The sequence below is a fragment of the Notechis scutatus genome, chromosome 1 (assembly GCF_049901735.1).
Source record: "Notechis scutatus isolate UNSWTSFEM ecotype Mainland chromosome 1, rNotScu1.2, whole genome shotgun sequence".
NCBI lineage: Eukaryota > Metazoa > Chordata > Lepidosauria > Squamata > Elapidae > Notechis > Notechis scutatus.
Window position 1 is genome coordinate 52,009,308 of NC_142009.1, and position 27,803 is coordinate 52,037,110.

At 36.6% G+C, this 27,803-nt stretch overlaps 1 protein-coding gene across 3 annotated transcripts in view; it reads right to left on the bottom strand.

The window, feature by feature from the left end:
• The window catches only part of ESRRG (estrogen related receptor gamma), a 459,707-nt gene that overhangs the window by 410,827 nt on the left and 21,077 nt on the right, over positions 1 to 27,803 (bottom strand). The window contains exon 1 of one of the 3 annotated variants that reach the window (XM_087963925.1): positions 17,057 to 17,184. The exons of 1 other annotated variant lie outside the window; for it this stretch is intronic. The gene's annotated coding sequence lies outside the window, so the exon portion shown is untranslated. Of the gene's footprint in view, positions 1 to 17,056; positions 17,185 to 27,803 lie in introns of those variants that run through there. One more of the 3 variants, XM_087963956.1, reaches the window with a different exon arrangement.

A 27,803-nucleotide genomic window follows, 5' to 3' on the forward strand; every position in this document is an offset into this window, starting at 1 on the left:
GCATACAAAAGTTGTTGAGATAGCTAATACCATAGAAGTCAGAAATAAAAAATTTTAATAGGTTGGAGAAATGAGTTGAAAATAATATAATGAAATTTAACAGAAATCCAATGTTCTTCAGTTAGGAAACAGAAATTAAGTGAACAGATATAGAATGGGCTCTATCTGGCTTGGTAATTATACCTGACTTATAACTAAGAACCTGGAATGGTAGCTGATTACAAACTGAATATGAATCAGCAGGGTACTCAGGTGGCAAAGGAAACAATTTTAAGCTGCATCAACAGAAGTACAGTAAAGGTGCAGAGAGTTGCATTGCTTGACTATATTTCTAAACAGGTTTGCTGAAAAATGAGCTCCATTGTCTTCCAAAATTATGAGGAAGGGGATATTCTTAGATATATACTACAAATTGCTAATAAAATTTCATTAGGGGATTGAATAGCAGAATAGAAGAGAAAATTTTGAGCTTTTTAAAAAATAAATTGTAGTTAAAATAATTTGTACATTCTTCTCTTTAGCTAAGAATTCAGCATGATATTTAGAATTCTCTTCCTCCTGTCTTTTCCAGTTTCGTGATAATACAGGTAGTCCTTGTTTAATGTCCCTCATTCAGCAAATTTTGAAATTACATTGGTACTGAACGAGGGACACTTATGATGGGTTCTCAAACTTGTGGCTGTTGCAGCAGCCTCACTTGTCATGGGATCACAATTCAGACACTCAACACTCAACTCACAATTATGAGGGTTGCAGCATCTTGCAATCTCATGACTGCCATTTGCAACCTTCACTGCTGGTTCCTGAAAAGCAAAGTCAATGAGAAAGCCAGCAGGAGGTCACAAATTGCACTCAAGGAACACATAAGGTTCATCTAACTACAGCCACTGAGACTGCCAGACCTGCTGTCCTAAGTCAGCATGGTCACATGACATTGCATCTTACTTAACATCACTTAACAACAAATTTCCTGATTTAAATTTATTTATTTATTTGTTGAATTTATATTGCTACCTATTCGCCCATGGCAACTGATTGCCCATGGCAATTGTCCCTCACCTCCCACCCCCCTGCCCCGGTGACAGCAGATCACACGAACCATTTAATGGGCTCCATCCCACTCTGGATTCCCCAGGTCCGCTGGCAGACCCTCTGCTGAGAAGAGTTTAAGATGTTTGATTCTTGTATTTTTTTTAAGGAATTGTTCTATCAACTTTCTATACATTGCAGAGCAGTGAAACATAATAAAACAAGTCTGATAAGTAAACTAAGGTACCAACTGAATCAAAAGCTGTTCTCACCTCCACAAATCTACAGTGAGTTTAAGTAGCCCAACTTCTTCACACATGCAAAAGTAAGATTTAATTTTCTGAAAGATTACCCTTGATCATTACAAAGCTTCCTTTAAAAACTTACAACTGTAGAATCCTTAACAACTGATCTTTTATCCATTTTGGTTCTGCATGCCACGCACACATCCATATCAAATATGGTTCATCAATTGAATAAGGCCAATACATCACCCTAATTTCTATACCTACTAAAAATAAGTGTATGTGAACATCCATACTGTATTAAAGGCTCAAATAGGCAGGTTGGCAAGATTGCAATCCATCTATTTATTAGCATGCAAATTCTGAAACCAGTTTTAATATGAAAGTGTTTCAGATACATAGAATCTGATATGATTCCACTGGGGGCAAGAATGTACATTTATTGACTGTAATTATTGGCTTGAACTCCTGTTTTCCAAAAGCTCATCGGCCCAATTAGTTCTTCTTGGTGGTTTTTCATCAAGGTGCAAAGTTTGGTCTAATAGTTAAGGCAATAGGTCAGAAACTAGGGGACTGTGAGTTCTAGTTCTGTCTTAAACATGAAAACTGACTGGGTGATTTTCAGCCAGTCATTTTCTCTCAGCCCATTTCACTTCACAGGATTGTTGTGGAGAATATTGGGGAAGGAAAGAGGTACGTTCACCATCTTGAGTTATTTATAAATAATGATTAAGATAGGATAAAAAATCTAAATAATCTATAAAAAAACTCAGTAAAATGTGCTACTGTGACCTGTTTGATCTTTCCTGCCCCCAGATTTTAGAGAAAGCTAAAATTGAAATCCATCGAAGAGTCCCGGAAGTAATGAGAAGCTTAAATACAGACTAAAAAGAAAGAATTTAGAGCCAGTAAATGTTCCAAATAAATGTTGTTTGCTACAAAATACACATTACAATATTGCACAAAGAAAGATATATTTCTCCCCAAAGATATTTGATAACTGAAGTATAAAATAATAATATACTTAACTTCAAAAGTATTAGACAAGTACAATATAGTTTCTAAAAGAGATGCCATCTGGAAATGTGTTCTCTGATAATATGGCCTTGCACTCAAGAATACAGAATTTCACCATTTTGTACCAAAAGTTGAATTTAAGTACTTGGCCATGTTTACACATGAGTAAATTCCACTATTATCAGTAGGGCCACACTAAGCATTTATCAAACTGCAGCTTGAATTCTATAAATTAAGAATGTCAAGTTAGGTTGCCTTATTTTGTGTAAGTTATTCTGCAACACTCCCTTTCTTTATGAAAAGAATAAGAGAGTTAAACAGAGCAGTAAAGCTCAGAATATCAAACCTCTGGTTCCGGTGATCGACCAAAATTGGATCCTGCAACTCCACTTCTTAGCCAACCTTTGGAGTGGTAACTAAGATTTATCTATACACTTTTAAGAATTAGTTCTAGTAATTCTGTATTTTTTTTAAAAAAAAAAAGATTGATTTGATAATTGTCAAAGCAATTTAAACTGGTCAGTGTAAGAAATGATAAATCTGCATTGGTCCAGAATGGATTTTTTATATTAATTTTGTACTTACTAAGGTAGCAAACCCAAAATTCCTGGAAGAACTCACTTTTTCAATGGATCATATGTCACTATGAATCCTATAGATAAGCATTATTTAAACTGAGCCTTGTGATGGGAAAATTGAAATACTTTTCTTTTAATAATAAATAGAAACCAGTACTACTTTATCATCTGACCATTACTATAATTTCTTCCAAAATCATTTCATGTCTGGTTGCCTCTGCCACCCTGACTCATTTGTATTGTTTACAGCCAGACATTGCATTCGGTAGTTAAGTGGCCGATGAATCCATGGTTGCTACTTTTTAGTTAAATGGAATGCAAATTCCTCTGTGGATTTTATGGAGAACATGCTTAACAAATCACAATTCAGCTATCAATCAGACTAACCTGGGATACATTTTATATATAAAATGATTTCTATTAAACTTTAATTTTAAAAAGGAAGGTTTTTTATTAGTTAGAGCTGCAAGCAGGCTGTGCTAAAATATGGCATTCTGATCATAAACCAATTTCATTGGAAAATTATCCCCCCAACTGAAAGTGCACTTTTTAAAGAGTAAGTGTAATGAGGATTCTGTTTTGTGGATTGTCTTCATCCATGCAGATTCCTTTCTTTTCAACAGTTACTTTTTCCAAACATTAATTCTTTTTTTGGAAAGAAAAAAAAAAGAATGTCCCTGAAATGCAGACACAGAGTGTTTCAGTACAGTTTTAATAAGACTGCAGTCCAAGCAAAGAAACTTAGCCAGGATAGTCAAAACAGACAAGAGTAGAGCTCCGTTAAAAACAATAGTTATAATTTACCAATAAAATAAGATTGCCAACACCCAAGTTTCAGTGCTAATTAAGGTAGATGCTAATGGAATGCATTTGCCTCATTCATTTACTGTTTGTCTGAAGTGGCATATGGAGAAAATTGTCTCTTGTTTATTAGGTAGACAAAAGCATTTGTTTAAATTCCAAACAATAACATTAAAAGACAAGAAGCTGAAAAGTTCCCTAGAGCTTATTGGCTACCGTGCCTATCTCATCAGCCTCTAGAAAGCAATGAAGAGTTAAATCAAACATTTTACCAGCTCATCTACTGCAAAGTCACTGTATCAGAAGCCTGAATTGATTTGTTTCCTCAGAACGAATTGAGAATGAATGTAAAATAATGTGGGAAGAGGGAGATAAAAATCCCTAACAGAGGGCTAATCGGATACTGTACAATAGTTGATTGCAGGTTTGCACCGTGCTATTGTTGCCTAAATCATACTCACAGGTTCTGGGTTCTTCCAAGAGTTTGGTGCAGTTTCAAGGACAAATGTCTTAAGGATGCCTTTTCTAGTCTGCAGCAATGATCTTGACTCTGATCTGATTATATAAGCCAAATGCAAAGTCTGACACTATTTAAAAAAAGAAAAGGAAAGGAAAAGAAAAGATGATGCTTCTTGTGTGGAAAAGAAACCTTGAGAAAAAGGCTGCCTAAAGTACAATGGCTGATTTGCTCCCTAGTTGTAGCAGCTGATGCCTGCTTGCAGCCCTGCAGAAAGAAACCTTTACTGAAAAACCAATGGCATCACATTTCAGTGAAGCTTATGCCGAGCTGTACAGTGCAAAGCATCTTTTTTATAAACTTCATAGAATTCAAGTAAGTTAAGTTTACAGCAGCATGTATAGAAAACACTTTTAGATATGTACTTTTTATAGATAGTTGCACAGTTCTTATGCCTCCCTTGAAGAAAAAGCTTTTAAGTATGATAGTTACAGATACAAAGAGGAATCAGGAATTCTGTACTTTAAAAGTTACAACAGATAGGAAATTCCAGGAGGAGCAATTTCTCTATCCTAAAGGTGGAAAGTTTAAAATATTGGAGGACCCAGAATCAAGTTCTCACTCAACTATGGACACTAAATGGTCCAGTCTTTCTCTGTGTTCCTACCTCATAGGGTTGTTATGTAGAAACACTGGATAAGGGTATATTAGGCGTACCACCTTGAGTTCCGGAGGAAAGGCAGAAATCCAATATTTAAAAGATATGTCTTAGCTTCCATCCTGTGACATGGCTCAAAATGACCAGAGGTGCAGGAAATTCTTCAATTTATTTCCTGTCCTAATTTAAAAATAGGAATTTAATTTATTCAAAGATAATTAAATTTAAAGAATTTTGAAGCTGTACCTTTAAAGTCTTAGGAATGTTTTATATTCCTATTCCAAATCCATTCATTGAATATCCCACTTACTTCAATCAGTGTGAAGAGTGATTACATCAATGCTGTAATTTTGCTTTTTTGGTCTTAAGAGAAAGCTTCTTTCTATAAGAATTGCAGGTTTACAACAAAGTCAACCTACTTGTCCCCATTTTGTCTTAAGAAAAGGTGGAAAAAACATACAGATTATAACAGAAAGATGGTGATACCTAGGAGCTCATAAAACACCAGGAATGAGAAGAGCAAGGGAAAAATAAAAGCCATGGCCAGAAGCAATCTAAGTTTCATAAAAACAATGGAACCAATTTCTGTAAAACCAGAAATAAGCCCTACCATGTCTTTGTGGTTTATCCTCTGGTAAATATGTATGGAACAGTCATACAGAGACTGAAGCCCCAAGGCAGCATGAAGCTATCAATAAACTATTATAGTTGTTAATGTGACAAAAGATGAACACTCTGAAATAGATTATTGGAAGGTAGGTAACCATATGTATTATTGAGGTCATGCAATATTTTGGATTTGGTTCCAAAACACCATGCAAATTGTTGCATATTTTTCTGGGATTATAGCACTTTTCTGATGGTAATTTAAAAAGAAGCTAACATTTGTATCGCTGAAAGAAAAGAGCGTCTACATCAATTTTTTTTTAAAAAAACACTCTTCTTTAACCACCTTCCATTATTTTCACAAATCTCTTTCCTGTATCAGACTTAGAAAGATTGCTATTATTTTTGTTATTATTAATTATTTAAATTTATTGGCCATTAAACTCCAGTGGACTTTGGGTGCCATACAAAAGTAGAACAAACATAAAAATATTAAAAATATTAAATCAGATAGCCCAGACTAAAATAATCTAATAGACAGCAAAATAATCTGTTAGATGAAGAAAATTAACAAAACAAAACAGTGCCACTAAACAGTAAACATCAACCCCTGGGACTAGATGGGCAGGCTCCAGAACACTATGGTAGATCCAGAATTTGATCTATGGATAGACAGGACTTCTTACATTAGTAGGCATCATGACCATCTCCTATGCACTTAGTAGCAAAGGGCAATGTTGTTGTTAGTTGCGAAGTCATGTCTGACCAATGCACCAACTTGTGCACAATATTCCTCCAGGCCTTCCTGTCCTCTACCATCCCCCAGAGTCCAATCTTGCCCAGCATTAGGCTCTCCTCCAGTGAGTCCTTCCTTCTCATTAGGTGGCCAAAGTATTTGAATTTCATCTTCAGGATCTGGCCTTCTAAAGAGCAGTCAGGGTTGATCTCTTCTAGGACTGACCAGTTTGATCGCCTTGCAGTCGAAGGGACTCGAAGGAGTCTTCTCCAGCACTGTAGTTCAAAGGCCTCAATTCTTTGGCACTCAGCCTTTCTTATGGTCCAGCTTTCACAGCTATACATTGCAACTGGGAAAACCATAGCCTTGACTATACACACTTTTTGTGAGCCATCTCTGATTTATGAAAAGAACCATATTTATCTGAAAGAAAACAACCCTGAATTTAAAATGATTGTCCCTCTATTTTAAAAAAAGACGATGCATCTGGTATAATTCCTAGCTTCTTAGTCAATTTAAAAGTGACTATATCTAAAACTGAAAAGTAAATGTGAGCATATACTGCAACTGCATGTGGGTGTGTATTCACACACTGACCAAAAGTTCCAAAAATGACAGACAAGACAAAAAAAATGGATTAATTGGATTAGGAACCCCTTTTGTTAAAACTGATCTGCACTATATCTACATTTGTAGAGAGAAAATATTCTGTCCTCACACACATCCCCTCTATAAACTGGTGTAGGCTTTCACAGCCCATATCTCTTGGGCAATATTGGGTTTAGTGACCAAACTCTAGAAAACAGATTTCCTGATGTTCCACCAGCAACTGCAGCTGGCATCTGCAGGGAGAAAGCTAACTCAGCAAGGATTGACTGGGCTCCTGTCTTCACAGCCAAGGCAGAACTTACAGAAGTCATGACACCTGGTTATAAAAATAAAAGCCCAGACAGACCCTGCATTGCACCGATCACTTTGCCTCTGAAGATGCCAGCTAGAGTTGCCAATGAAACACCAGGAAATCTGTTCTCTAGACCATGGTCACTAAACTCTGAAGCCCAACACATTCCCCACTCTGTCTTTCCAAGAAGAATAGCAGAAAGAGATAAGGGAGGAAGGAGATAACTAAAATGGGAAGGAAAGTAAAGAGAAATTTGAAGATAAAATATGACAAAGATTAAGCAACAGGAAATAGCTATATAGAGAAAGAAAGAAATTTTGTTGCCAAATTCCCAACAGGTGTTTGTGGGTTCAGAATGCATAAACCTATGTTTGCTTACTCTCCAGAAAGCTTCACTGAGTTCAATAGCTCCTACATTCTTGCTAGATTCTTGTAACCTTGGAGCCTGGAGATTAATCCTTGTCACCAGTGGCCAAGCAATCTTCATAGCTAAATATGCCAATTAGCAGCAATAGTTTCTACAGAAGCTACCTGGATAGGGGAAATTTTGGCATGGTAGTTGGTACACTGGTAACATGAAGATGTAACACTGTTTATATTGCGCTGCTCATATAAGCTATACAACTTGTTCACAGTGCCATATTGTGATCTGACCTATTTTTAAAATTGTTTTCTGCTTTATATTGTTTGGTGTTCTAAAGTTTTTAAACTTCGGTTATCGTGAAAATCATCTTGGGAGCTTTCTCTGAACAGAAAGGCACATCAGATACAATTAGGATTATGGTTTCTTATTGCATAACTGCTTTGGTTCCCACAGTATCATACTGTCATTGTGCCATAGGGATGGTATCAAGTTATGGCTTAAGAAAGAGAAGTCCCAGCTACTTTGCTATTGATGCAGGAGTATAAAAGATGATAGATAGATAGATAGATAGATAGATAGATAGATAGATAGATAGATAGATAGATGGATGGATGGATGGATGAATGGATGGATGGATAGATAGATAGATAGATAGATAGATAGATAGATAGATAGATAGATAGATAGATAGATAGATAGATAGATAGATAGATAGATAGATAGATAGATAGATAGATAGATAGATAGATAGATAGATAGATAGATAGATAGATAGATAGATAGATAGATAGATGACACACACTTGTGGGAAAACATTAGAAAGAAATAAAAAGAGCAGCTGGATTAGGTTTCACAATTCTTCTCTACACTTGATTGTTCATGAAATCATATATGAAATAATATATGAAGAGTCAAGTATATCTATTTGAAGAAAGTCAATTGTCATGTCTTAGGCCATATGACAGTACACAAAATCTGCCTATAGTCAAACTTAATTACTGATGATGGCAAATCATTTCTATATATATGCCATTTGGAAGTTACAGCTGGGACTAAACATAGAAGCCAGAGCAATGATGGGTATCTGCCACTGCTTAGGGAGCTGTTTTGGCTGCTAGTTAGCTTCTGGGAGCAATTCAGGATGCCCCCTATAAGGCCTATGTCAAGCATCCATAATTATGTTCCAGGTCTAGTTACCTGAAAGACCACCTTTTTCCATATTCATCTTCTTGTCTGATCAATTCAAATTCCCTCTAGGTTCCTTCTTTATGCAATTGCTGTTTGCTAGGACTCAGAAACAGGCATTAGGAACACTATCATCTGTTCTATCTAGCAAAAGAAGGAATGCTGTGATTGAAAGTGGGAGTGGGTTATTTTCCTTTTTTTTCTTATGGATATATATTTTGTGATGACATTGTTCATCACTTAGAGCAGGCCTGTCAAACTCGCTGCCCGCGGGCCAGATGCATCACACAATGGCCATGGTTTAGCAAAGGGGAAAACATTGCGGTACATCATGTGATGCCACCATGATGATGAGAGTTTGACACCCCTGACTTAGAGTCTTTGGTATTGTGTGGCATATTAGATGGAGATGGAGTAAATGATGTACATAATTCTGCATACAAGTACCATATGTTTCCATTTTTTTATCAAGAGATCACACCATGCTATATGTGATAATGTCCACCCTTAAAACAAATAAGTACTGTATATTCTACAGAATTTTTCCACTGAATTCTTACTTTAAAGTAATGAATAAGTACAATGAAATAATAAAAAGTGGTGGTGGTAGTGTTTATTTTTTAAAAAAGTAAAATTCCCATATATTTAATTTATAATTACAAGTTGCTTTTAGGTCTGGAATCCTTAGCAGTATATGTTATAAAACAAAATAATCATCCTAATAATAATAATGACTATGATGCAGTTGGAGCCTATGTGAATATTCACATACAGATATTTATGTATTGCATTTATTTGTAAAATGTAAATGCCATCCTACAACCACGGCTCTTAGTTATTTGTAATAATAATTATCTGTATATTTAAATTATTGCATCCAGTAGAATCTGAACCAAGAATGATGATTGAGGATGAGCAAGAAAAAACCTATACTCCTGATGCCCTAAACACTTGGGATTTTAATGCTATTCCCTAGCCTAGGAATCCAATATAGTTTTCCAGCCATGTAGGAATGGCATCCATAAATTGGAGGATGGTGCTTAGGAATTTGGGATATCCACTGGAGGCATCCCATTTTAAACAAACATAAGCATAACTTTAAACGTGCAATGTTTGCCCTCTGTCTAAAAATATTTCTCCTGATTTCTTTGTGTGAAACTGTCATGCCGTTTGAAATTTAAAATTACCTGCACAAAAAGCAAATAAAATATTTGTAAGACTGGAGCTTCCCCTTCCCCAAACACACACACACACACACACACACACATTAACAAAGCACCCCTTCTCATCCTTCTGTCCTAATGAAATCTTCAAGGATCAATAGAGTTAAACTGATGGTGCACCATTCCCCTTTTCTCCATGCATCTCTGCTAGTCAACAGTTGTTCTCCTATTTTCCCTGCGGGAAATTACCAGGTGCTCCCTATATAGGAATAATCAGGAGAAATCTAGGTCAAAATCAAAAGAAGTCTGCCCTCTTCACATGCAACCATCATGGCAGTGGAAAAAGAAAGGAACTTGTTTTTCAATTATAGTATATCCATAGACACTCTATGGGTAGAGTGAAGAAAAAGATGGTTGGTTTTTTTAAAAGGGTTATTTTTCCAAAGGCAATTAAAATCAATAGAAACCTGCAATATTAGAGAAAATTTATAATCATTATTCAAATAGCTGACTTGAAACGGTCCCTTGTTCATGGGGAAATCTTCAGTTAGTTTTTCAAGTACCAGCAGTTCAGTCAAAAGATTCAACCAACTGCCCTCTGGAGAAAACTGCACATCTGCATTTAAATGGAGATATATTGTTTCCAAATGTGCAGTATCTGGAAGGCAGATCCTGTCAAGGTTTCTTAGTGAATGGATTTTAAATTGCACCAGATAAGTTTCATTGCTGTAACCTTTATTGTTTTATGCCACAGTAGCTTTTTCCTCATTATTTTGTCTGTGAATATTTTTTCTAATAACGTAAAATTACATCATAATCCATAATAAAGCTTTTGCGACATGAGATGTGGACATGACGATACTCATCCTTGTGAATACAGCTGCAAACTAAATTTAAATTATTTTTTTGGCAAGTTAATTGAATTATATGGACTAAAGTCATAAAATATTTTACATACATTTTTTAAAAAAATTGCAAAAGTATTTCAAAGATATTTAATATATATCCTCTGGCATGTAACTGAATTATTCACTTTGCTTTACCTTATCTCACCTCACTTTATTTTATTTTACTTAAAAAAAATTAAGTACATTTTAACTTTATCTATATTTTAAAACATATGTGTAAAAATAGAAAAAAAATTCCCCATCTCCAAGAAGAGTGTGTAATTCATGTAAAGGTGAAGATGACATAACACCACATCTGTATACACAATTCTGAAACTTCTAAGAATATTTTAAAGCGTCCCAGTTAATGTCACATTTTAATATACGTTATGGTTAATCATTTGATAACATATTGAAAATCTCCTCCAGATCATATTGCACATATATACAGTATTTCATGTGAATATATATGCATCTTCCTTTTTAAATTTATATCCTTTATTAATCAGATTTGTATAGCCACTCGTCTCATTTGGAACAGTTTTGTGTAGCAGTTAAGGCACATATAACATTCACAAAGAAAAACAACAAAAACACTCAGACATTAATCTTGTTGAATTGCAACAAAATTTCCCTGTAAACAACATGACAGAGAAGAGATCAAGCTATCATTTTCAGGGATGCTTCCTGGGGTGGCCTTCTGGGGGTTCGCAGGGGTTCAGGAGAGCCTCGGTGGTGCAGTACTGCAAGATTCTGTGCAGTTCAGAGAACCCCCAAATCCCACTCCTTTCTGGACCTGCCCACCTTGCCCTGTTCCCCCCAGGAGTCCCCACGCGGTCTTTTGGATGCAGATAAGTGCAGGGCACGCACAGAAGCTTGGGAGGGTGAAAAATGGGCCTCCAAAAGTTCAGGAAGGCCAGAAATGGTCCTGTTTCCGGCTTTCCAGGAAAGCCTCCAGAGCCCGTGAAGGCCAACCCCTCCCACCCCGCCATGGTGCAGGAGACTGGCTAGGCCACGCCCACCATGGCCATGTCCACGCAGCAACTGGGCAGAGAATCTTTGCTAATATTTTTGACGCCCACTCCTGGACACTTCCATCAGAAACTTTTCAGGTGCCAACTTATTTTTCTATCTCTTATCTAAAGCGCTGTGATTCCAGTGTTGATTCAAATTCTGGGATTCAAAATAAAAGTTGGAATATCTTTAAGATCACTTCATATCAAAATAATGATGCCATAATCAGGAGAAGTAGGGACATGATGGATACAGAATATTTTAGACTTAACTAAACTTTTCACTTGGGAAACAAAGTATGATAGTATCCATGCTTAATAGAGTTATATTACTTACTTAACATTTAATATATTAAGTACAGTTGCAAATTACCATTGGACATATATGATTGTAGATAAGATTTGTTTTTCTTTGGTTCAATCACGTCCAATTGTTGGAAACTGCCAGGACAAATTCCTGCAGTTTTCTTGCAAGGTTTATTTTTTTTCCCTCAAAAGGATTCTAAGATTTATCAGTGGCTATCTTTCTTGCTTAGTATTTGCTTGGTGCTTGTTTGCTTGCATGTTACTATTGATTCTTGAGAACTGCCTGAATTAGTCCTTAAAGTTTTCTTGGCAGGATTCTTTACAGATTTGCCATTGCCTTCTTCTTAGAGCTGAGAGAGAGTGACTGGCCCAATGTCTCCTTGCTGGCTTTGTGCCTAAACCAAGACTAGAAATCATGGTCTCCCAATTCTAGCCTGATGCCTTAACAACTATGCCAAACTGACTCTCATAGGTAAGAATATGAGGACTTAATTACAGATTATCATTACTCCACTTACATACTGTTATGTAGACAATGTATCAAACCTCTACATTATTAAAATAACTCCATATAGAATTAGTATATTCACCAACTGAAACAATCCTCCTCTTAGATATTATTATTGGTGTTCTTATTTTAGTTATTCGTTTAATACATTATATAGCCACTCGTTTCATATATATGATTTTGGGTGAGTAACAATTAAAAGCAAAACAAGATAAAACAACCAAAACTGTATTGGTTATTATTATTACATTTATAGTCCAACTTTATTTTGTACATCTCAAAATGATGCACATAATGTTCTTGCCTCCTGTTTTCACCACAGTATCCCTGCTACTACTTGGTAGGCCACACAATCTGCTATGACCTTCAGCACCCATATGGTCATCAAATGCTACTTGAGGGTTCCATACATGTTCATGGTGAACATATTCAGTAAAGTCATCATGCTTTATGTGTCAAATAGCTGCCTCTAAAGGCAGAAAAATGAAGAATGGAGACTGCAAATCATTTTAATTTCTGAGTTTTTTTCCCTTTAATATAACAATTGAACTAATGATACACCCATAATCATGACCCACAAGGGAAAAAGCAAAAACTTCTTGAGTCCTCACCTAAATAGGACATTAAAAGCAAGGTTTATCAGCTTGATTGTTATATTGTGCAATTTGGGAGTTAGCCAGAAATTCCTACCCCAAATACACTTTTATTTGGGCAGTACTACAACTTTCAATCTTCCTCTCATGTACACTCTGGAGAGAGAAAAGAGAATTTTGTGAGATATAATATACTGGATTCAACAGAGATTGCTTCCAGGAGATTTTACTGCAATCTTTATTCAACTCAACTGTTACATGCCTTGAAGTGGGATCTATTACAGAAGAGTAGCAGTCCATAATGGCATCTTTCACCAGTTGGATGCCTTCTAAATGGGAAGACTGTAACTCACATACTGTAATGGTATGTGAGAATAATCGTGGGGGATAAGAAGAAAAGCTGCCTAGGAGACAAGAGGGGGAAGGCCACGGTTGCTGAAGACAGAAAGAAACTTAAGAAAACCCGCCCTAATGGATCAAGCAATTAAAAGTGGCAGTGGGAGATCTGCACCTTCAAACTTGCAAGATTCTGTTAATGTGGCTTTTCAATAAAGTACCATTAGCTCATCTCATTGTGTGTTCCTGCCTGGTTTACTGGGAGGACTAATATCGGTAGTCCTCCACTTATGACAGTTCGTTTATGACCATTCAAAGTTACAAGAGCACTGAAAAATGTGACTTATGATGGTTATGCAGCATCCCCATGATCATGTGATCAAAAATTGGTTCATATTTATGACCTTTGCTGTGTCCCAGGGTCACGTGATCATTTTTTGCAACCCTCTGACAAGCAAAGTCAATGAGGAAGCCAGATTCTCTTAACAACCAGGATACTAACTTATCAACTGCAGTGTTTCACTTAACAATTGTGGCAAGAAAAGGTGTACAATGGGGCAAAACTCACTTGATGAATGTTTCACTTAACAACAGAAAGTTTGGGCTCAATTATGGTCATAAGTCAAGGACTACCTGTAACTACATACATAACTCAATCTAGACCTACAAATGTGGGCTGTAAAACTCCAGAGAACTACTAGAGACATCACAGGGCTACGGAAAACACTGCCACCCAATAGCCCTCTGGCATTTTGCAGGAAGGGTATGATGAAACCCACATCAATTAACATAGCTTTAGAGAAAGCAGTTTAAAGGTTTCCTTGAAACCTTTTCACATGAAATCTGTACTGGCTCTTTAGAATCTTGGCTCTTAATTATTACTATTCTAATGTAGCATCTTCAGTTAACATATCTCATATATTATTATTTGAAAAACATTGATATTTTATTTACTGTTCTCATATACCTGTAAAGCTATATCTATGTTGAAATAAAGCCAATGTCAGCTCTTCAAGGTAAGTCAGGTCAGGATACAGAAATCTCAAGGACTTACTGAAAATCTTGTTATAGGACAGTGTTTCTCTTTACTAGTTACTTTAAGATGTATATCCCAAAGGTGCTTTTTCCAAGAGGCAACTGGACTTTCTGGTTTTTCTTTGAAGACATTTCACTTCTCATCCAAGAAGCTCTGACTGGATGGTGGGGAATGGAAGGATTGATCATTCAGTCAAAGCTGAAGAAGCTTCTTGGATGAGAAGTGAAATGTCTTCAAAGAAAAACCAGAAAGTCCAGTTTCCTCTTGAAAAAAAAGCACCTTTGGGACAGACAACTATGACCTGGATGACTGACTGAGAATCTCCATAGACTTTAAGATGTATAGGCTTCAACTCCCAGAATTCCTCAGTCAGCCTTACTCTCAGAATTTCCTTGTTGGCTGTGGGAATTCTGGGGCTGAAGTCCATACATCTTAAAGTTGCCAAGGTTGAGAAACATGATGTAGATTATAATAACAGAGTCTGGAAAGCCTGTCAGAGTCCTCCCTTACACCTTGTAGAACCAAGGTGGGTTATTTGGAGTCTCTTTCTCACACTCCCTGCTTCCTTAGGATGAAGTTGTCTTTACTTTATCCTTATTACCTCCTAATGGTTCTGCTAACAGTTCTTGTAACCCTTTGCCAGAGCTTTCCCCTGCAGCCCATTTCATAAGGCTTATAAAATACACAAACCTGAGTAATCACCACCCTTGACCTCCTCAACCATCACCATCATTTTTCCTTTGGAGCCCAATACAGCAGTCCATGGGTAACTTCCAAGTCCAATTTCATATGAAGATTTAAAAACCATTAACCAAAAACCCTCCTTTCAAGTTACTCAGAAGGTAGAGACAAATGACCACATTGGGTTTCCCCTAGATAAACAAAGGGTGTTATCCTTTGCACGCTTGTTTATTTCTTTGATTAATTACTGTACACACAGATGTGATCTGAAGTTTGAGATTTTAAATAATTTCCTTTCAGTGTTAGAAAAGTGTGAAACCGACAGGTTAAAAATGTTTTGAACTCCCATTTTTGCACACTCCATGCCTATGTTGCACTGTATGTAAATTATATACATATCAAAATGCATGCTTGCATATCATATAGCACCCTGACTCCAAAGACTCCACAGAAGGAAGGTACTTATCTCCCCAACTCACATCTCATAAAAAAGGGTTCACTGTGCATGCACACGTACTTTGTCCATCTTTTCTTTCTGCTTTTTAGAGCAGCAATGCTCTTCAAATTAGTACAAATAAGATATACTGTGCATCGGAGAAGTATGAAGATATATTGCCACTGTATTAATATGCGTGGTAAGGCCATTTTTTTTGTCCATGTCATACCATAAGCTTTTACTTTAGAAGGGGGTGTAAGAACTTCATGCTAGAATCCCACCCAACTCTTGATTTTGTGAGCAGCTCTGCACCATTGTCAGCGCTCAATCATTGTCTCCCTCCCTCCCTCCCTCCCTCCCTCCCTCTCACACACACATACACTCACAAACCATACACACACACACACACACACAACCAAGTCCCACTTCAGAAAAGCTTATTCTCCAGTGTACAGCTCAGTTCATATTAAGTTGAAAGCTCATTGCACTGAATGGTGTTTATTCCTCAGTTTACAGCACAGAAGCCTAAACAGCCTCAGACAAGCAGCGTCATGTAGCAAAATCTTATTAATAAGCAGAAGAATGGAAAGATATATGGAGATAGACAGACTGTTAGATAACAAATGATAATAAATTTCCTGGCATTAACTGGCAGGCCTCTTTGGCTCTTATAAATCACTCTTACAAAGTGTTTTAAGAAAGAAGGAGAGGAAGGGAGGGGAGGGAAGACAGACGTTACTATCTCTTCCCGGATTACTGGCCCCATTCGTAGTTATTCGTGCACTGTTCCGCGTACCAAGGTCCTCGGACGGACCGCGCTGCCCTTGGCAGTAGTGGAAGAGAGACAGTAAAGGTTGCAACCGATTGACAAAACTGGAGGGAACGGAACTTCTCAGATCTTTGAAAGGAGCTCAAGGAGAAGTGGGACGGGTACATTCCGGGCAGCAGCACATAATAATAAACAAAATCACAGGTACGATTGCCAGCATACCAAACTGGTAGTAGCTTTAAAGTCGTCCTTCGCTCCCATCCTGTTAACCCCACACACCCGCACTTTACCCCCCCCCCCCACTCTCACCGTCCACCCCCACCGTATGTTTAATAAATCAATGCTTTTATCACAAAGGGCAAAATCGGGGGGGGAAACCAGCCAGAACCGAACCTGTCAGGGAGACACATAAACAACAAAACAAAACAAAACTGCGCTATCCCTTAAAATGGCAAAGAGCGAGGGCGAACAGTCAGAGAGAGAGAGAGAGAGAGAGAGAGAGAGAGAGAGAGAGATCAATAATGCCTGGTTGACAGCTTTGACCCTTTGATTTCCCCGAAAAAGAACTGACTCCTAAGCAAGTCCCACGCAAGAGGGTATGGGGGTAGAAGCGGAGGAGAGGAAGAGGACTGTTAACAGCGCTATCAGCTTCTCCAATTTATAAAGGGGGGGGGGGAGGAAACAAAAATGTTCCGAGTGCGATGCTTGCTTCCAGATTTGTAAGATGATATAAGGTCTGGACTCGCTTTACCTGGTCAGGGCAGAACCGCAGGCGGGTTAATCAGGTGAGTCGCCGGGGATTGAAAAGAAGCCGAAGCCGGGTTTTTTTTTTTGCTAGGAAAGTCTACAACCCCATGCAGGGACATTGCAAAATCTTTACACACGCCTCCTTTCACTGGGCTTCCGCGACCTCAGCCGGAGAAGGGGGGAGATGCTGGTCCGAGGCAGCCCGAGCCCCCCTGCTCATGCAGCTGCCTGGGGATGGGTAAGCTTGCCTGCAGGACAGGACCCATTGAAACAGCTGCTCCGCACCAGGCGGAGAGGCTGGGGAGGGGAAGAAAGGCGGCGGTGGGCATCCGAGGAATACACGGGCCTCCCTGTTTCCTTGGTAGAGTCGAGCCGCACTCAGTCTGACCCAGGACGTCACTCTGCCTGTCTGTTTTCTCAATGATAACTTGGCAGGAGAAGGGAAAAGCTGCGATCTTTCCCCCCACTTCGCGCTGAGATCATGGTTTGGTATGTGTATTTTCTCGCATGCATTCCGAAATATACATACGTACATGGTCGGTGTTTTGTTTTAAAAAAAAAACACGGTTGTGCATATTCAGGGGATCATGAGTTACTTCTCGACTGTATTTGCGTTAGTTTGAGTCTGCCTGCCTGTATCTGTGGTTTCCTTGCTGCTGTCCTTAAAGGAGCTGGGCAAAGAGCTGGTGGTCCTTTTATAAATTCCATTTTCTTTGAAATAAAACAAAAAGATGGATAATACTGTCAATTTGTTTATCTTATCTATCATTTTTAAAGACTTTACTTTATAGCCCATAACTATAACTTCTCAAAGCATCCAGGTTTATAATGGATCCTTCTACACCCCACAAACAGAACCTACACAATTGCAGTCTTCCTCCAGAAACACCCCACCAGTATCCAGAACTGTTTGTAAATTTCTGTTCCACCATGCACATCTGAGCAACCTAGTTTGCCCTCATCCAAGCTACCACTATATATTTGTTTGAGAAGTCCAGCACCTTTCTGGATAGAAGATGGAAAGCAGAAGTAGTTGTGTACATTGAATTGCTGGCTAATTTCCCAATGCACTGTGTACATTGAAAATCAAGGAGAACATCATTGTATTTAAAAAGCAGGGGACCAAACTGGAACTTCCTTGTATAAAAATGGACAGAGCATAGAAACTTGCCAACATACCCTTTTGATTTCACATTGACTGCAAAGAGGTAAATTGGGTCTCAAATTCATATATTCCCCATTGCTATTCTGAGAATTCTAAAATATGTTCAGTGGAGAGAAAGGTTATTGGCCTGAACTTACTTCATGTTCAAGGGGATTTGAACCTAGTTCTCTAGTTCTAGTCTAACATTTAGACACCTCATAATGATTTACATTATTGGAGCATTATTGGAGCATTGGAGACAATGCTGCAGGAATATGGCCCTACTCCAGAGAAAGGTGGGTCTGTCTACTTGCCTGAAGAAATATTTTATGTGTGGTGCCCCATCCTCACAATGTGTATCTAAGTAGTGATGTCAACTTTAACCATTAGATCCACAAAGCAAAGATGTACTGACTTGTAAGTTATTGGCAGAACTTTATTTAATAAAAGCTTTATATATTATAAGAAAAAATTAAACTGGTCATCATATATGGTACAACCTATAGCAATTGTAATGTGGTTATCCTGTATGGTACAACTTGTAGCAATTATAATGTCGCTTTCAGCCAACTCCAGCTCCAACTCAAAATGGGGGTTGAAGGGGAGAGAAAAAGAGAGATAACAGAACAAGTAAAAAAATCCAAATACTGGTATTAAATTATTGCCTATCAAATGGGAACTGTTACAGAAGATCCTCTTATATAATACATTTTCAGAGCCTTGAAATCTAGCCGTACTGGAAATACGAATAGTTGGGTATAAGATGCCACTTATTGCAAAACAAAATTGCTTCATAAATGGTCTTTGCTTTAGACCATCCAAATTATATACTACTAAAACTCTCATGTCTGTTTGATTATTTGTAACTTTCAATTGGGCAAAATGGTACATTGTAGGGGAACAGTTTTTGAATCAAGGTATCTTAAGTGGGCTAATTTAAAGAATGGGTCCAAAATCTGGGACCAATCATTCCCAAGGGATTGAAAATGGCTGCTTTAGTGCTGCCATGACACCACACTTCTGTGGTCAGCCACAGTCACACAACCATCATTTTGGATGCTTCTTGACAAAGAAGACCAATGGAGAAGCCAGCAGGATGTTGGAAATCATTCTCTCTCCCATGCTTTTTTGCTCATCCATGGTCATTCAGTTTCTTTGTTTAGTTAAGGAAATATCTCTGAAACAATATCCCCAAAAGGTCATGGGTATGTCTAATTTCCATTAGCATGATGAAAGAGAAATGTCACTCTTAATTTTTTTATTATTAATCATATAGTTTAACTTATTTTGAATTAACTGATGGGGGGGCAGGGGGACAGCTGAACATTTAAAAATAAATTATGGAAATCAGTGCTGTAAAAGTTTTTTCTTATAATGTTAGTTTCTTTATACTTACTATAAAAGTTATATTAGTTATATTAGTTTAAACATCAGTTTAGAAGCTGGTGTCATCAAAGATTATCTATATATTTAAGTGATAAATGTTGGAATTATTCAAGAAATAAGAGAATATGCAGTGAAATCCTAAGAATTCAGAATACAATGGGATTTTTTTTTCTGTATCACAAGAGCTACTGTTATTAAAAATGTATCAGATTTTTTAGTTTTCAGACTGTTTAATGTTTCTAAATATTCTCCAGTATCCCAATATACCTGTGAAAACAATAATCAACAACATATTTAAATATATAGTTTTATTTAGAGCTCCATTTGACAATAATGTACATAGAAATACATTCCTAATGAAAGTAAATCACCCATATTAAACATATATCTGTACATTTATAATCTAATCTTCATTGACCTCCACTGGTAGAAGCCAATCAATTTATCTGTATCACCTATGCATAATATTTCATATCCTGGAAAGTAAGATAATTTCTATAAGTTCAAACTAACAAATTACAATGATTAATAAACAAACATTGGTTACCTTCAATTCACATGGTTTTATATGCAACAATCAAAAATTTGATGTGAAAGAAATCATAAAATGTGTAACTTCTCAAACTTGTGTATGGTGAACAATAGTACTTAGGTATTCATGATCAAGAATGTAGAAGACTGGAACCAAAAATTGTAAGAAAGCTGTATGTACTGTAGCTCTGTTTGTCCAATGGGGATTTGAATTCATATCTCCATGCTTCATTGCTTTGAAACCTGAAAACAGTTTCTGTTACAAACCTGAGCATCTGGTGCCTCAGCAAAAAAAAAAAAAGTTAAACATCTTGCTGGATATATGTTATATTTTGGCTGCACTTATAGCAACTGTCTGGACAAAGACCACACAAGATGTTCACAGAAATAAAAATGTGAAGAAAACCAATTAGATCCAATTTGCAGATGTGATGCCAGTACTAAAATTTGCCCATGAAATCCAGTTACAACCGTTTGGAACAGAATATAGATATCTGCATATGAGTAGTATTTATGTGGAGATAGACTATATGTACTGTATATCATACAGGTACAAGGAGAAATGTTTTTGTGCAGGGGTCTTTGGACTGAAACGTATATTTTCTAAAAATATATATATTAATGTCAGAGGCAAAATGTGTGTTGCAGTAGATAGAATGCAAGAAAAACAGTTTAAGCAAGCACCTTTAATATTTAAGTGGCCTTCATGAACATAATTTATCAAAGGTCAGTCCTCATTGGTCTGTTTATTTCCTTGAGATATATCCATATTTCCTTTTCATTAAGTTAGGGCTGGCTTTGGAATATTCACTGAGAATTATACTTTTAAGACATCAAATACACTAGTCTAAAAATATAGACTCTATTTACAATTTGTACACTGTTTCACTAGAAATTGAGATATATAACCAAAGCATTGAGCAGGTGGTTGCTTCAGTGAGGAACTTCACAGCAATCTGAAGAAAGGGTTTAGAGAAGAATGCCAGTGGAATACAAGAGGTTTTGCAGTATGAGATTAAATTCTGACAAAGTGGAATAAGATTGCTGAAATCAGGGAAGTATTGCCATAGTGAACAAGAGTTTGAATAAGATCAGTGTCCAGCTCACATAAACATTGCTTAATGGGAACATTATAAAATTGGAAGTCTGATTCAGTCTAAAGAAGAAATCATTGGCCACAATTTAAAGCACAGTAGAATCTTTATTAAAAGCATGCTGATGTATTTTACACAGTAATCAAACTTTAGTAGGAATTATATATTTCCAGAAGATGTTAAACAAATCACTAGAGTTAAATTCATTCTGAAAGGGAATGAGTGTAAGAAGGGAGGGAAAGCCTTCACATGCTACCTGTAATGCATATTTAAGTTAGAGTAGAGATTATCTTATAGAAGATAACTACATTTTTATTCAGTTATCAAGCATTCCGCAAGCAGTGTATTTTCTTCATGGTTAAAGAATACATAACAGAAATCAACATTTGTACAGCACCACTGAAAAGGTTTCAGGTTTATAGCAGTGTACTTTCAATCTCTTAGCCCCTAACTGTAAATTGATAATGCTGATTCCAATGCAGATGCTTATTTGGGAAAATCCTGAATAGCTTTATAGATATTGCTGTTGTAGTTAGCGTCTAACAACACAGATAAAAACAGACTATTGCTAATGGCTGCCAATGTTAAAGAAAAAAAATCACTTAAGAGGTATGTGAAGATGGCCTTGCAAAAGAAGCTACTGAAATCTGAAACATGCAGTAATTATACATCTCTTAAATCCATTTAAATTCATTTCTTCATTACAGTTTCCTATGTTCAGAAAGAAGTTCTTGCACAATCAGCTAATTATCAGAAGAACCAAATAATGGATGAAGCCAGTTGACAGCCAATGAAAGACTTAATTTACTGAGACAAACGCTTACTGTTTTTCAGAATTAGTAGGTAAGTTTTATTATTTTTTAATACATACCATCCAAAAATTGAACATCTTAATTAGTTGGATAAGAGAAAATGAACAAAACTTGAAAAAGCTTAATAATGATAATTATAGTAACCATAATATAAATATATCTAAGCACAATCTCAAATAGAAAGTGTGCAGCTGTGCAGCCTGTATATTTTAACTGAAAATAACTCATGAGCCTTGCAAACTCTTAAAAAGCCACGTATGTCATTAAATGGGCTGTAGAAAGTAAAATCAAGTAATACTGAAGAGAGTCTGTGAAAATGATGTGAGGCAAATACTTTGCAATAGATGTACAAAACAAGATGATCAAAATATAGAAAAATAGGGCAAACATTCAAATAATTAAAATAGGTAAAGGAAATATAATGACTTTAAAAATATGTTGGTTACACTATACCAATGTGTGGCATTGTTTAAAACTTTAAATAGCAATTTTATTTACCACAAAAAGTGAAGTCTTTATTCGATTTTCAAGGACACACAAATCCATTGTGGCTTACACATGAGAATGGAAATAAATCCCTGTGTGCTAGGGACCTACATTGTTTTATTGTATTGGAGAATAAGATCCATATTATACCAATGCCTGACTGTAATCAAAAGTCGAAATACAATGGGATACCTACATAAGCGCTAGTTGTAGAGACTATATGAAGTTTCTCAGTTCATCTAGCCTTGTCTGTTCTGACAAGCAGTGGCTTTCCAAATCTTAAGCAGATGTGCCTGTCAGTTCTGTTATCTAAAAGCCTTTTATCTTTGGATGCCACTGTCTTAATTTAGGCTTGACTGCATACAGTCACATTACGTATCTGATATTAACATAGTTGAGAAAGTCCAGAAATATTTCACAACAAGAGTTCTCCACTCCTGTACTCATTGCAGAATACCTTATGCCACCAGACTCTAAATTCTAGACCTAGTAAACCTAGAACTATGCCGCCTTCAGTCAGATCTAAGTATAATATATAAAATCATACATTGCAATGTCCTACCAGTCAATGAATACTTCAGCTTCAACCATAACAACACAAGAGCAAACAATAGATACAAACTCAAGGTTAATTGCACCAAACTTGATTGCAGGAAATCCGACAGGAAAAGCAACAGAGTGGTCAATGTCTGAAATACTCTACCTGACTCTGTGGTTTCTTCCCCAAACCCCAAAAACTTTAATCTTAGGCTGTCTACTATTGACCTCACCCCCTTCCTAAGAGGCCTGTAGGGGGCATGCATAAGTGCACCAATCATGCCTACCGTCCCTGTTCTATTGTTTTTTTTTTATTTTTCTTATAAGTATCTATCTCATGTATTCAAAACTATATTTATTCTTATACCTGTATCTTGTAAGCGATTGACAAATCAAATAAATACTAAAATACTAAAACTTGCATGTAACATGGAGGTCTGTACATGGAAGAGCAATTGTAAGATTTTTAAAACTGTTATGCTAAACTGTAGCCATTGAAATTTGAAAAGAGAAAGGCATTTCAAATACCAAATATAGAGATGTTAAGAAACACATAACTGAATAAGTTATGAAACTATGAAGGACGTGCGTTTAATCACAAAGTATTCTGTGAAATTAAAACATTAAAAGAATGAGGAAGGTATTGTAACAAGGTAGATCACGTCAATGTTATGGGGTAAAAGAAAAAAAGAAAAGAAAAATATAACCAATGCTCAATACCTGCTGCAAAATGTATATATGTATATATATTTGTTTATATGTTTGTTTCTTTTTAAATGTTTTAAATATATGAAACTTAAATAAACTTTATTTTAATTTTTTTTAAAAAAAAGAAACACATATCAGATATATATTGTTTTATGCCAAATTTCAATAGTTCGAGGAAAAAGTAAATTACCCTCCTTATGTCTACAAATTCATAATCCACATATAAATGAACCTGCATTAAAATGATTCGGCTATATGGAGAAATCCTGTTTAGGATTCTAATCATTTACCTTTTCTAAAATATATGTTTACAAATAACTGGAAGTGATGAAAATATCCAACACGCCTTCTTCCTGTTTTCCCCACAACAACAACCCTGTGAAGTGAGTTGGTCTGAGAGAGAATGACTGGTCCCAAGTCACTCAGTTGGCTTTCATGGCAGCAGGACTTAACACATGGTCTCCTGATTTCTAATTTAGTGATGCCTTATCCACTAGACCAATCTGGCTGTCATAATCAACCTATAGTCAGATTATCTCACTATAATCATCCCACTATAATCAATGTTTATGTACTTTTGTGACAAACAGAGAGGTACCTGGAACAACAAATAGGTACAAATAACTATTGACTTAAAATTATGTATCACACAGATGGATTAAAACTCAAAAATTAGACTGGAAGTGATATTGTGCTCTTTGCCATTAAATGTTAGGGGGGAAAATAATGATTATTGGCTAATAAACTTTCATTATTTTGATAACATTCCATATAAACTAAAATGGCGGGTTCTACTCTATGCTGAAAGAGAAACCAGAAGCTAGTGCTTAGTGTTCTGCAATGCTCTATAAAAATTATTTTCATATAAAAGAAGAAGAAATACTTAGGTGTGAACTTTGCATATCATGGTCAAGCTACATCATTCCTATTGGCAAGTTTCTTCCCTCAGAGATAGAATAATATGAACCATATTATGGTTGCACTACTTCCTCAAAGTGATGTGGGAAGAAGAATTATTCTGTTAGGTGTAAATGGTGCCTTTAAAGATAAGGAATAATTAAATATATACTTTCAGGGACCACATTGCTTCTGTTATTGGCAAGAAGATTATGAGTCTTCAAAAAGGATCATGGAGATAGATTTGATTTGTATTGAAAGGATGACCAAAAATACTTGTGAGATGTTCTCTTTCAAGTATTTTTTTGGGGGGAGGTTGGCATTAGGCATAGTGGACCTTCACTTTGGGGAGGGATTTGCTTCCTTACATCAGGTAGCAAAATATCTTGAGCCAAGACCATCAGAAATAACACAAGATCTTTTTGTCTTTGTGGAGGCTGAAAATTATGATTCTTCCTTAGCATTGTTATAGACTGAAGGTCATGCACACTTTCCCAGAAAGCTCAATGGCACATGAACACATCCTTTGATATTAGCAAAAGTATCCTTCCAAACAAATGTGTCTCACCTTGATGCCTTGTAATTTATAAACTTAGTGAACATGATGCAAATATAATTTGTTGTATATGACATGGATTCCTTAATTGTATTTTCTATTATTGTATTTTCTATCCAGGTAAAAGCCTATGAGAAAACAATAGAAAATGAGGAAGAAACAGAAACTATCTTCTAGGACTAAATAGGCAGTTCTGTCCTCTATATCTGCCATCTCCAAATAAAGATGCAACCAAGAATAATAAGTTGAATGTTTAAAGAGACATAAAAATGTTACAAAGCATGGCAGCCTTCTTCAAGCAACATGGCCAGCAGTCACTTAGGAAAGCCATGGGAAAAAGCATATGCAATCCATATCCAAGGCAAGTGGAATAACCCTATTCAGAAAAACACTTCTACTTTCTTTCTGAGATTCCACTTCCTTCTCTATTCTGGGTTTCTATGCTTTCTCACTCACCACAAACTTTCTATTATCTTTGTTTAAGCAGAGCTCTCAGTGAGCTTCTTTCTGAGTTTTATTTTGCTTGTAGCATTTTTTTCTTCTAATATTACCAGCCTGTGCATAGAGCTTCTTAATTTTAAAGATTAAATTCACCATATATTTGCAAAAGCATATTCTTCAGTCCCTATCTTTTCAGGTAGGAAATAACTAGGATCTCTACCTAGGTAGGGGCTAGGAGGTCATGTTGTGCTGTGGTTTATTCTAATTGTCTCACCTTTATAGCAGCTTTCCTTAAGGTTTGGATGGTACCTATCCCTACTAGCACTTAAGAAAATAAGTCTCCTATCTGAGCAGGTGTTTGGACTAGAAGACCTCCAAGGTCCCTTCCTGCTCTATTCTAATTGAAGTTAAAAAGAACTCTTCCATAGGATCAGCTCTTTGGGGTAGACCACTTCAGGAAACTGACATCACAAGGATTCCAGTAATGCTACTGGAAAGCTACATAGGGAACAATGACAGAATACTGAAAACCTGTCAGAGTTTCTCTCTGTTTGCCCTTAAAGCAAAAGGAATCATGGTGGACTTAGTTTGAACTTCTTTCCTTTGGCTTTCTACTTTCCTAGGACTGAATTAGTTTTACTTGCTTTAATGGTTTCCAAGGTCATCTCTACATCTCTATATACATAGAGTCTTAGATTTGTAAAGATTGTTGCCATATGCTGAGTTGGATTATGGTTTTCTTGTTTTAATGAAATAATAGGGCTTGTTTTGGAATGTGTTAGGAATGTAAGTTACCTAACAGCTATTTGGGTTGGAAATATATAAACCAGGATAGACATTTTAATACTGTCTCTTTAAGAAAATGCAAAACTGTAATTAGATGTGGTTTCTCAAACAGCCATAAAATGGAGCCAGAAACCTGGGTTGTTTAGTCTTAGTCTCAGAAGAGAGTGTGTCTCAGTGAGTCTCTGTTTTCCTTCTGTTGGAGAGTATTGCCGTTCCTCCTAATTGACTATTATTGATGGATTTGATGTAAGTCTGATACTGAACTGTTTTTGATACTGGACTTTGTTATTGGATTATCCCTCGATGAAAACTGACTGATTTTACCTGTGAATGACTTTGGACTGCTTGTCTGAACTTTGCTTAAATGTTTCTGGAAGTAAAAATCTACATTTACTGTACAGTGTAACTATGTGCTGTGTGAGTATTATTCAAATACTACTCTCAAATATGTCTCCCTGTATGTGCTCATTCTCCTAACAGGGAATTACCTCAACACTGGTTATGGGCCCAGGCCATACCAGGCTCAGATAATTAAGAGTTGGTGTGAATACACAGTACTGTATACAGACAGCTGTTTACTGTTTAATTGTGGTTTACTATCCTGGTAAAGATGGCACAAGACACTTCAACAAGTCTATCACTGATAACCCAGTTGGATGGAACAAACTATGTTTCCTGGTCTATGAAGTGCAGTCTACTTCTGTGTAGAGAAGGTTTATGGAATGTAGTTCAAGACCCACCAGATGTAAATGCTTGGGATCCAGAAAATGAGGATGATGGCAAGAAGCTTGCTGACTTTAAACAGAAAAATGAATGAGCTCTTTGTATAATTGGACTAACACTGAGTGACCAGCAGCTAGTCCATATTCGTGGAGAAGAATCTGCTGCTAAGTGTTGGTAGAATTTGAAGAGGATTTATGTTCGTGACAGTGTAGGTACACACATACATCTTACACGTAAACTGTTTAGAGCACGTCTTCTGAAAGGTAAAGATATGTTAGCTCATTTGAACTTCATGAAAAGATCTTTTCAAGAGCTACATGAAAAGGAACTGATATTTTCAGAGCTGCATCAAGTTTACATCATTCTTTCCACATTGGATAAAAGTTATGATGATTATGTATCTTCACTGGAAGTCCTACCCAGAGATAAACTGGCATTGACTGACATAACCGGAAGGTTGCTAGAAGAAGCAAGAAGACAGCTGGATAGGGACCAACTGAGGAAGGAACAACCACAAGAAGAGGATTTGTCTTCAACTGCCTATACTGTTAGGAAATGTTTTTCTTGTGAGGCTAGGGGACACATAGCTAGATTCTGTAAGAAGGAAAAAAGACAGAATACTAGTAAACATCAGAAGGCCAAGAAGAATG